This window comes from Cynoglossus semilaevis, chromosome 9 (genome assembly GCF_000523025.1).
Source record: "Cynoglossus semilaevis isolate Cse_v1.0 chromosome 9, Cse_v1.0, whole genome shotgun sequence".
In the NCBI taxonomy this organism is placed as follows: domain Eukaryota; kingdom Metazoa; phylum Chordata; class Actinopteri; order Pleuronectiformes; family Cynoglossidae; genus Cynoglossus; species Cynoglossus semilaevis.
In genome coordinates this window covers 9,978,973-9,991,850 of record NC_024315.1, presented here as the reverse complement: position 1 = coordinate 9,991,850, position 12,878 = coordinate 9,978,973, and the positions used below count along the sequence as shown (strand labels likewise).

Here is a 12,878-nt window from a genome sequence, read left to right as displayed (position 1 = left end):
CAATCCCAACACGTCCATGAAATTATCTTTAAATTCATCACAAAACTGTTGATGCAGAAGTTGTTGCTTACGCTTAAAAATCTGTGGATGAACGGAGGCCGTGCATCAGCTGCATCTGCAAATAACTGCAAAGGTTTAAAGCTGCTCAGTGACGCACACAGAATTAAAAGATTCATTAATTATATATTATAAGTGACTCAAATAAAAAAAAAAACCATGGAAATGTTTATCTACGTCTAAAACAATAGCAACATTATTTTGTGGGGAAAAAAACCCTTTGGGCTCGTTAGATTTTACTTTTATATTTTCATGGGATTAAAGTACCACAACACAGACGACAAGGGATTATCATAGACAGGACGCCACATTTATATGCATAGTCATGCAATGGAACTGCATTTTGTGGTTATTTTATAGCAGTGTTGTCAAACTCCTGGCCCAAGGGCCACTTCCGGCCCATGAACCCTTCACATTTTGGCCCATCACTAGTTGTCAATGATAATTTAGTTTTCAAATTTTTTATTTGCAATTATTATAATAAAGATTATTTAAAATAATAATAATAAAAACACAATACAAACAAAGTACTAAATATTAAGCACTAATGTGGCCCTCCAATGAAGTGACAGCTGCAGCTGTGGCCTCCAGCTCATCTGAGACCTCTGTTCTTAATAACATGCATTTTTTAATTATTCTTTTTTTCCTTCGTCTTTCCTTCGAGACAATTTCCTATTAATTCACATCAAGCTAAAGCCAGGGGAAGTGATTTGCCCTAGGGGAGCAAGGGGCATGTAGGCAAGTTGAAATTTCACATATTTAAGTGCAGCGTTAACAACAGTGCGTACATTGCAGTTTGTTCACAGGTACGACCCTGTCATTGGGTTTCTCTGTGTCATGTTAGATTTGCTTTTCTCCCAGCGAATCAATGACTCCTCACGTTTGGATGAGGTTACTTGTTCCACATCACTTATGTTAATGCAAAGTTGTTCTTTCCTTCTATTTATCTTTAAACGGGTGAGAAGTTTTCAACCCTTCCAACACCGTACAAAAACACAGCTCAGGGTAAATTCGAGGTCCTGTGGCTTAATTTGTATAAATATTGGATGATGTCTGGCAAAGACACCAGTAGAGGCACTATTGATTTCATTTCACTCTTTTCTTAAACAAGCAGCAAGGGCAAAAGGTGATGGAGAACGGCTCTGAATATTTTAAAGGCTTCCGTCCGACTACTTTAGACTTATCTCTTCCCCTCTTCCCCTGCCTCCCCCACTCCTTTATCTCACTGTTTCTCTCACTCTGTGCATCACCTCATCAGACTGACAATGTATTGAATCTCTGCTTGACCTAATCCTGCGGTGATAATTCCCCGTGGGGAGATACATGTCCTCAAACAGCATCGTTCACAAATGTCCTGATTAACTGACACCGTCAAATCAATACAGTCCAGTGGTTACCCAAAAGACCATAACATCTCCAGATGGATTTGGCTCTTCAACACATTTTGGTTGGAAACAACTTCTGTTTTTTGTTTTTATCGCCAACCATGATTTTTTTTTTTTTTTAAATGGCTGACATGATGTTTCACTGACTGTCTGGAAAAAATCAGATGAAAAAAGTGTGAAATACAGAGCCAGCTGTTAGACAGGAGAGTGTGGCATTTGTTTTGTCATTTGCAGGGTTAAAGCAGTTTGCCAGCCAGAGACTGTGAAATGCAGGGATTGTACACAGAAAGATTGTAGCGACACAAATTTTTAAGGTAACTTTTCCACGAAATTACAGCAGAATGTCGTCTCATCCTGCGAGTAGCTTTGCCAGAATTGTGACAGTTTCAGATTGAACACAGACATAAGTAAATATGAAGCAAGAACAGCACCATGAACATACAGGCGGTGTCTGGTGCAGTGGAATGAAACCTATAACAAATGTCACATCTTTCATCTCCCGTCTTTAGGAAATCTGCGTAAAGGAGGAGGGGCTCCGCCTCAGTGATGCAAACAAATCCTTTAAAAGTAAATTAGCCCAGCTTCCTGTGAGGAATATTGATCAGGCTACATTCTGCCTTCTCCATGAAACTGGAACTGTACTGCATAATTCACGCCTAACACCCCCTCATAACTGGATGGAGAGCTAAATCATAGGTGGCAGCATGTACAGCACCAGGCAGTGAGGAACTGCTGGTGACTAATGACAAAGCGTGGGTAGTTTTCCACTGCTGCTTTCGTAACAGGTGGACATTTAGGATCATATCAATAATTTACTTTTCATGAGTGTTACCTTGAAAGTCAAAACCCACACATGAGCCGCTGTTTATGTGCTTATTCTGGAGACTGTTGTCTCTAAAGTGTCACAGTTACTCTCGTCATATAATTCCAGGATGGACAATTTCTGATGACCGTGGAAGGACAGTGGTCCAAGGCTAAACAGTGTTAACATTGATGAGTGCTGTCCTTCCATAGGGAGCCTGTGCTTGAATCGTATTGTTAAGGAAACAAGGGATTATGTGTACAGTATCACAGAGTTTTAAATATGCATACACAGCTTAGAGAACAACTCGGCAACGTTAACCACGTACTACTGCATTTAATTGTGCCAAACATCTCAGAGAAAAAAAAAAAAAAAAAAAAAAAAGCACAATGATTAATTAAATAGAATTAAAGATTGTTTTCTTTGAATGCATTGAAATGAAGCCAAAACATTATTTTAATAAATCCTTATAAGAAAATCTACACTGAACCTGAATATTATTATTACCAATGTTACTAGTAAACTTAATAAAATGTGTTCAAAAAAGATTGAATGTGAATGTGAATGACATTGAATGTCTTAGGGTTTAAACAGTGTTTGAGCCAATCATTCATTTGACTTTTTCTTTTGTAGTGAAGTGTACACTTTGTCAAAATGGCATGATGATCACAATCGTTGATGATCATGATATTATAAATAAAAACGAAGTATTACGCAGCAATACCATTGTTTTATGTAATGTCAAAAATCTAATCCTCCATTAGTCAGCACATCCTTGAGGTCAGTAAATGAAATTGCACATGAGAACAGCTGGAGATCCCTGTAACCTGTACGAGAGCAAATGTGGGTCAGCATCTAATACTCACTGAACTGTAAGGCTGAATACAGGACTGGTATTCAACCATAGTACAAATGCATCAGTATTCTAGTACGATGTTTTTCTTTTATCCTTCAGTTGTTGTTTTTTTACTTACTTATTTATGCATTTATTTTACAAATAGACACGTTTGATAGGGTGACTTTTTCACTCGTATTTCTTACTTTGAATGACACACTGTTTTCTTCATAAATATGAGCACCACTGTTATCTCTATTATTATCTATAAATTCAGCTTAGTAAACATCAAATGGAATTTCCAGCATTTGCAGCAAATACTATGAATAAATCAAATGAAAAAAAATGTACAAAAAAATATCAAACGACATTACCTTAGTCAGCAGAGGGGCATAAAGGGTAAAAAAAAAAGTACTGCACTTTTGCCAGAGGAAAGTTAAAAAAAAAATTAGGAAACATGACAGACACACCTGTGTGAGGGGCTGAGGAATATGAATTTTGGGTGATTGGAGATAAAATGAGAATCTATTTCTATCATTTTTTAAAGATTCTTTCAAACATCTGTGGCTTCTTTTCTGAAGCTCACGCAGACACAACTGTGACAAACAGTGAGAGTCACGACTCGGAGCAGCAGAATAAGAACAGGACAGAGAAGAGGAAGAAGAGGACAAAGAAAAAGACGGAACTGGTAAAGGACCAATGCAGCCTATTACCAACGAGTGACTCAAGGTTTTACTGCACGTTTGTCGCAATTCAAGGTAAATCCAAATGAAACATTTTTGCTAAGTTGTGTATTTCCCTTCTCCTCAAGTCGTCACAGGCCAGTGAGCAGCTAGCCTTAACACAAATGTGGATCAATATGCAGGGAAACACCCTAAAGGAAAAGAAGTTTAATGGAAACTCACAAATTATTTTAGCAAAAATGTCAAGCAAACTAATTCAAAAGTCAAATGCAGGAACAGCAGCAGCAGCAGCCCGATAAATGTGATGAGGAAATGCATAAAACATGTGAACCAGATACTGATTTCAAGCAAATCCTCTTCTCTTCCAACAGCAGAGCATGACTGTGTTCCTCAGACACACAGACAGCCAACAACTTACTCACTGGGACATCAGTACGACTGCACTGAGTTTCATTATTTATATTTAAAAATAAAATGAATATAAAACACTGCATTACACCAAGAGCTTCTCCATATATGACACCGATGATATCGGAGTGCATTTTTGAAGAAACACTAAGCCAGGTTAGTGGAAGTAAAAATAGGCAACATAAATCATTTTCCATTTATCTGATCAGTGTCAGGAAAAATAAATGCTACTCTCTTCACGACCCCCTCTATCTGTCTCCATATCAGAGCACAGATTGGCATCTTTCCAGTGGACAATAACATCGGCAGCATGAAATGCAATTGCCTAATTCTCTAAGTGTCAGTCGGTTAAAAGTATAGGCAGCTATTGTTTTTGAGAACTACACTGTTCTGCAGTTACTTTCGCAGTTAATATTTCATAAGTCACTTTGATGATGACTACATGAGACACACATGCTAATCGAGCCCATAGGCATAACGTAGATAAAATGAAAAGATCTTAGACTTACCTGTTGCATCCAGCGCAGAAGACCAACAAATACACGGAGATGGGAAGGTAAAAAGAAAAGAGAGAAAATATTGGTTAGTTCAAGTGAGTGGAAATTTGGTTAAGAATTTGTCTTTCTTGGAAGAAACTTAGAAAAAGTTCAGCATTTTCAGCCAATTTACCAACCACTCCATGTGATTGTCTTGAAAAACACTACAAACAAAACTGGCCAAGTGGCCAACAAACACTGGTCAACTGACTTAAAACAAGTAATTATTGCTTTGTTCAAATCCAGAAATACTTATACTTACAAAAACTTTATTTTAACTTTACTTTATTTTTCAACATTTTCTTTCAGGAATAAAAATGTACTTCCACTGTGCAGAAATACTTGTTCTGTTGCAGTTTTTTTTTTTTTTTTTTTAAATAAGAGAAATACACTTAAGAAATGGAGATTTTTTAATGACCAAAAATGGATATGAAGTCAATATGACCATAATTAAAAGTATTCACAGTACCCAGTGTTAATTTGAATATTTATAACAATCTAAAGAACAAGTTAAATCGGTTCAGAAATAACATGGTGATGTTAATGTGTACAAACTCCTTGCTCACAGCGAGTGTAGTGACAGGCAGAGAAAAACAATCAGGATATAATAACAAGCTTGGGTCTCAAGAAATGACAATGTTGTCTGGACAACAGGCACATCAGCACGGGTGCAGAACTATAATAGTAATAATACTGTAGCTTGTATTTGATTACGTGATTATGTACTACATTTGAAAGTGTCAAAAGTAACCCACGTTATAAACAAACATTTACAGCATCTGAGTCTGAGTCATGCAAAAAGGGAAGATGTGTGTTTTGTGCTACAGCTCTTTTTTTATGCCAACAAAGACGTAAAATAAATATTTTCATAATAATAATCATAATAATAATCTCCTAATTTTAAAATTAAATCAGTGTGAAACTTGGGCCTGTTGAGTTGAACATAACCCAAATATTCACAGGAATAAAAGAAAGACAAAGTGTTCAACAGCTCTGAGTCGCTCTCTTTTTTAAAAAAAATAAAATAAAATATAGCCATTCATTGCCCCCTAGTGGAAGACTAGTTCTTCCTGTTAGTACTGAATAGTGCAAATTATTTTCAACTAAATAATAGTTTCCGGATTATTGAGGTGAAACTGGATAATTTTCCACAGCACACCCGATCCTCGTTCACGGAACACTAATGTGCCGCAACACACCCACAGAGGTCGGGAATCATTGATTTTCCCAATCATTGCATGTTTAAGAAAAACTGAGTGAGGATTGCTTTTGACTATAGGAACTAATACTGTGTGCAGTAATGATACGCTGAGGGGACATCTGCCAAAATAGAAATCTAATTCATAGGAACACAGTGAAACATTCTGTTGCACTAACCTCGTAAATTACTTTACAACTCAGAACATTGATTTAATATTGGCCACTGGGGTCACTGTAGCAGCTTGTCATTGGCAGTTTGGAATCGATCCAGAGAGCAATTATGCGTTGCTTCCAATACGTTAAGATTTGCTTCATGTGGTTCTTTTCTTAAAATAGTTTGATTTAGAATATAGCTTCAAACACACAAGGTTGAATTTGCCATGTGGGTCAATTTAAAAACTTTATTCATTTGCAGGTTACCACTGTTTGAAGTTCCTTTTCCCCAAAGTATTGCACAAGTAATGTAAATATAAAAACACAATAAAACGTATCATAGGTAATTTAATTATTGCACATGCAATGTAAATACAGTTATTGATCTTACTATGGCCATTCATTTCTATTGTTATTAAATTGTTATATAAATATAGACAAGTGGACAAAAAAAATATTAAATATAATAATAAAATGTATTATTCTCATTGTGGGACTTTGTACTAAATAATCCATGGCCTGGTATTGGCCCTCTAGGCTGGGTTCACCATAAACAGAAAAAAATATCACAACATAACATTCACATTGACATTCATAGTTATAGTCAATTTAAAGCCTTTAATCTACTTATTCCTTGATCAATTCTATTTTAAAATCCATTAACGTCTACTTTGTAGTACATTGTATACACATCCCAAAATGCAGATTTTTATGAACCAATCTTCAAAAAGTAGTGGTTTCCATTTTACACATTATTGTCAAATATCTTATTAACAACACATATGGGGGGACTCATAGGTATATAATGATCTATTAAATCACATTTGTGTGACTATATGCTGGTAATGGGAGTAATTGACATTTGCACTTTTGTCTTGTAGGAAAATCGTTAAAAAGTTATTTGCAATTCTAATGGTTATGAATAAATTACCAAATCAAGAATATATTCAGTGTTACTGTGTGTGCAAAACACTTGACAGCATTGACTGATTTGACAGAAGGTGCACTCTGTGCCACTGTGAACCATTCATTATGAGATATATTTAGTTTGGGTTAAATAAGTGGATATATTTAGCCGCCTGAGGGATTACTACGCCCCTAAACCACTTCACTGCGACATAAAAAAATAAATAAACCGCCTCGTAGGTTACATAGATTTATGTCGTAGGTTTCAACGAGCCTGGTGACAGCAATCCTTTTAGACCTTAATTGAATCATTCTTTCAATTTGAAATCATCAAAATAGTCGCAACAGCTTCTGCAGTGGAGCACCGGCGGCAGCGTGCCCCAAATGAAGTGGTACATTAAAATGGGATGGAGCATACAATACAACCAAAAAGGCATTTGCTGCACTCTGCATGCACCAAGGACATTCAACAGTAAGGTCAGGATCACACACCCACAGAATACTGAATAAGTCTCCCTCACGGGTTGTGATTCTGGATCAGGCTCATCCTCTCCTGTCCAGTGGTAAAATATCTGATAGCTCAAGGTCCACTGCCTCAAGACCCTGGTGGAAAATTTCTAACATGCCGCGCTGAGTCTGCGGTGTAAGCACTGTCCAAGATAAATGTACCTGCACTCTTTGTAGAAGAATGTAAAAAAAAATATATAAATATATACGTCGATTAAAGCCTCTGTGAACAACTTATCATTATCGTTTTATCTTTTTTTTTCTTCTATAAGAAGGTATACCACAAATAAATACACAGCCCAGTACTTTTCTGTTTAAATAGATAAAACTACTACAGGATGGAGCAGGAGAAGACTTCACATTCACACACAGTGGTTTTCTGAAAAAGTTAAGAAAGTTACTTTCACTGAAACATTATTTTCTACATTCTGTTGTTGAAGTGTTTTGGGTTGTTTTTTTTGTTTGTTTGTTTGTTTTTTTGTTTGTATTATTGAGGACATAGGACTTTCCTTAAATACATGCATGGTATGCTGGTTGGGTAAACATAATGGGTCGAGGATGCACAATAGCTTTCAAAATCCTGTAGAGTCACTGAGCACAATTCTTAAAGCCTGTGTTCACTAGAGGTACGACAGTGTGTGTGTGTGTGTGTTTTGTCCACTCACTGAAGGGCCTATAGCCTAGAAATTTCTTTTGATTATCAGGCATCATTTTTAAACTTTTCAACCACCACTCTGCAACTTGATTTGATATAAAACATAAAAGACATGTAAATCAAGGGCGCGGTTCATCGCTTCAGATTTAACACAAATTCTAAGAACAGTTTAAGTTTGAAGCAGAAACTGCAATTCACACTTTTTGTGTAAATTTTCAAAAGCACATACCCTTCAGGCAAGTGTTGTATCCTCCCCCGCTGAAAGCATTTGGGACTGGAGTGTGGGGGTGGGAATGAAGGTTGTTGTTTTAAAGCCAGCACTAATGAAACCCATGGGTCTCAGATACAATGTTGATGTTTGGAAGATAAAGGATTTTCTCTACAATATTGGACGAGGACAACGCAGGCTTGGTCATGCATGTCGCTCCACAGCAGAAGCTAAGAATGTAAATAATTCATTTATTCATTCAATTAACATTTCAACAACGGCTTACCTTACTACTACTACTAGTACTACTACTACTACTACTACTACTGCCACTACTACTACTACTGCTACTACTACTGCCACTACTACTACTACTACTACTACTACTACTACTACTGCTACTACAGAGTCACGAAGGTTTATGCCCTTTGAGTTATGCCTTTAAAAATATTCAGACTACGACTATACTATATAGCTGTATATATATATATATGTACATATATACAGTATATTTATATATACACATACAACTACATATAATTAAATACATTAATATGCACATTAATATATACCTAACTATTACACAAGTAAACATATACACGTACACATACAACTACATGTAATTAAATACATTAATATACACATTAATATATACAAATATATACCTACACACGTGGACAAAATTGTTGGTACACACACAAATATACTGTATGTGTGTATATATTTATATATCTATGCATATATATATAGTACATATACATGTATATAGATCTGTGGTCTTTTATTTTTCTGTTACAACAATATACAGAATAATGTATTTTTGGTTTTGCATATTGAGGAATGTTGATTTATCTCAAATAATCTTGATCAGTTTTAATTAATCGATTAACGTGTAATTAATTATTAACATGTAATTTAACATCATCTGTTTACTCTAACTTCTCACCATTCATTACATTAATAAAGGAGATTTGAACACATTTCAGTGAATAATAAAATGACGCGTTGCTATAATCTAACCTCTGTGTACATTAACATGTTCCCAGCTCCTATTTCCATAAAGAAGTGTTGCTCTGCACGTACAAGTCTCAAGGAAGGTGAGCTCGGCTGCACACAATCGACTTCACCATTGATTTTTTTTTTTTCATCTCTTTCCTAATGCTGGTCCTCTTATCCACTACATAAAGTACTTTTTGAAAATGTTATTTCCCAGATGAAATGAACAACTCCAACATTTCACTGCCACATCTGTTATTTTGTACCAGTTCCTCAGTTTTTCAAACGTGTTATTTATTCTTTTATTCAGGTTCCTGTGTATTGGATTCACGTCTGACTTTGTAACAAGACGTATAATTTTCTCCCCCTTTTTTTTCCAATTTCCTGAGATTAAAACACAAGAGTGGATCAATCTAAGCAATATGTTGTGACCCAAGCAACACCGATAATCACCATGGGTGGTGTTACAGAATGGTGTGCACACGCCTGTCCAATGGTGTAACAGTAATGATTTTCTTTTACATCAAAAGAAACATTATAACGTAACTCCATGTTTTATATTTTGGAACATTTATTCCACAAGAATCTGATGAAGGGTTATTCTAGAAACACCGAGCCTACAGAGCACGGGCTAAATATTTGAATGTTAAAGTTCCCGATCTTATTTCCCGACACAGAATCTATTCCTCCTCTGTGTCACTTCTAAACAATTCCAGCCACTGAGGAAGATAAAGCGTTGTCTCCTCCTCTGCTGTGGTCAGACTCACCATCAGCATCAGTTCCAGTTAGTCTGATGGTTTGTTTTTTTGTTTTTTTCCTGCCACTCCATTAACATTTTGGCTTCATACTTTATGGTCTGCAGTTTAAATTCTGCAGTATGCACTTCTTTCTTTTTGGTTGCACTTTATCGGTGTTCTTTAAGGAAATATTTTCTGTTTGCTGTGTAATGTTTCAGTGGGGAAGTAGAAGTGTAGGGTTGCCAGCAAGTGTGGACACCACCCTCCTTAGGCGGTAGGTAATATTAATTACTTATTACTTACTTATTACTTTTGATACTCAATTATATAGTGATACACAATACTTGATATAAGCTGCTGGACCATCCAGAATACTAAATATATACAGGCTGACCTCAAGTCCACAGACATGGATGCTGCCTAAGCTAGTGGTTCTCAAACAGTACGCGAGCGCTCTGTGTGGTACGTAATGAAAATTCATATTTTCACATTTACATTTTTAATTGATTAAATATGAAACATACCATGCACAATTAATACAACACACATAAACATCTTTATAAACATCTCTCTGGTGGAAGCTAATAGTGAAGGCCTCTGCTGCTATATTCTAATGTTGGTCATGGTCGTACTCAGAGTTCAGTGTTTTCTCAGGTGGTACAGAGTAGAAAAAGTTTGAGAACCCCTGGTCATACTTTGTAAATATTTATATAAATATATTTCAAATCTAATTTATTGAACTGGATAAATATAAGGAGTGTAACGCAAAAGCCACAGTTGGATACTTCTGTTTTTACATCACAGTTTTCTACATCTTCAATGAGGAAAGAAATGTGGAAAGACAATGTTTTGTCATTTACTGACAAACTGCAACACTGTTTACAAAACTCTTCACTAAAAATCTCAGTGCCAATATGTTTTGTACTCAACTGATGAAATAAATAAATAACAGCTGAATAAAAATAAATACAATCTGAAATGCAGCACGAAGCCTCCCTCGGCTCCTCCGCCTAATGCTACAGTGCTAATATTTTAGTCATTTAAAGCCTTTACAGGTCTTTGTGGAAGGATTTCAGACGAGGTCTGCTCTCATGCCCCGCTGTTTGGGAAACCATGGAGTCTCTTGATCCCTGGGTAATCTCCAGCTATCAGGCTGAGTTATAACCACTCCTGATTTAGGCCATCCTGGCTGCCTTCATCTTTTTAGTCTGTTCACCCTCCCCCACCAAGGATGTATAATCCACAATTTGTGGGACAATGAAATGAACACTGCATGTGTGTGTGTGTGTGTGTGTGCTCCCGGTACGGCTATATGTTTGGGGACTTTTTTTCTCCCTTGTGGGGACGTTTCACAGGTCTCCACAGAGCGAGGTTTAGACTTTATTTGAATTTGTTGGAATTAGAATAAAGTTCAAATTCCACTTTAAATAATGATTAGGATCAGTAATAGTAGAGAAAATGAGGGTCGATGTAATGCATGTTGCCTACGTGAAGAGCTCGCAAGAGAAGAACGATCTGTGTGTGTGTGTGTGAGTGTGCTAGTGTGGGAGGTGGTTGGATGTGTGTTTGAATTGATTCAAAGTGTGGATTTCTGGAAAAAAAAAAAGAATAACTCTCTGAAGTTAGCTGTTTCAGAAGTATTACTGTGTGTGGACACCATTATTTTTCCTCTGTAGTTTTTCACACCCTGGGCTGGAGATCCACACAGGTTCGAATCATTGAGATCAAGTGTATTTTATTCCTGAACTAATGGAGGTTTCTGCTGCTGTAGTTCACATGTAACACACGAACTATAACTCACCATACACTCCATAACCCCACCCTCAAATACATAGCTCCTTCGCTCCATATCACCCCATTATGGGCAACATTTGAGCTCCGTGACTAACAGTTTGCTCCCCAGCCCATGAGGAAGACTAATATCCTGTCCAACGCAGCAGTAATGAAAAAGAAGGCAGAGAGAGGGGAGAGGACTGGATAAAGCACAGGGTGATTCATGTGTCTGGCATGGACGGAGAACCAGTCCATATTTGTTGTTGTTTTCTTTTCGTGCTTTTCGCTATTTGTTCACAAAGTGAGAATAAATAAAGTCTGACCATGGTTTGTTGGTGAGTGGTTTTGAAAACATATAAATAATAACCCAACTTTTTACTTCTTGTCCAAACAAGTTGCTAAAAGTATTGACTGAAATTTGTAGCTTAAGACAAACTGAAAATAGATTAAATCCCTGCTGCCAATCTGACGGGAAGAGACACATTAAACAAGAGTGTTCTGTATTTCATATATCTGGCTGAATGGAGAACAAAACCAATGAGAATGTGAAACACTGACAGTCATTGTGTCTATTGACAAAATAAAGGGAGAAGGTCAAGGTCAATCTGTCGTCCCAGGCCTTATTCCAAAAGCTACCCACTGGGAAAAGTTCCCATGATCTTGACCCCTGCCTCGATGACCTCTGCAGCCTGCCTGGAAACAACATGCCCACTGCTGTTTTCCAATATGTAATACATCACTTGCCATTATGCAGTCAACATCCTGGTCTCGCTGCAACAGCGACCCATTGTTAGAGGAAAATAGGCAGCATCAGTCATGGCTAAAGAATGATTCATCATCACGGTCACGGCTGCTCTTGACAGCATTTCCCAATGAAACCTTTGTGAGTCTTTGTGGAGCCATTTTCTACTTCACACATAAGTAGGGCGTCAACATATGATGCTTGTTTTCGCCGATGATGATGAAAAATAACTTGTGCCTTTCTTCTCTGGGTACTGACTTTGAAAATGGCTGAAGTATATACTTTTCTTAAGAAA

At 36.8% G+C, this 12,878-nt stretch overlaps 1 protein-coding gene across 3 annotated transcripts in view; it reads right to left on the bottom strand.

Moving 5' to 3' along the window:
- ctnna2 (catenin (cadherin-associated protein), alpha 2) overlaps positions 1–12,878 on the bottom strand; it is a 188,176-nt gene that overhangs the window by 83,595 nt on the left and 91,703 nt on the right. The gene's annotated exons all lie outside the window — the stretch shown is intronic.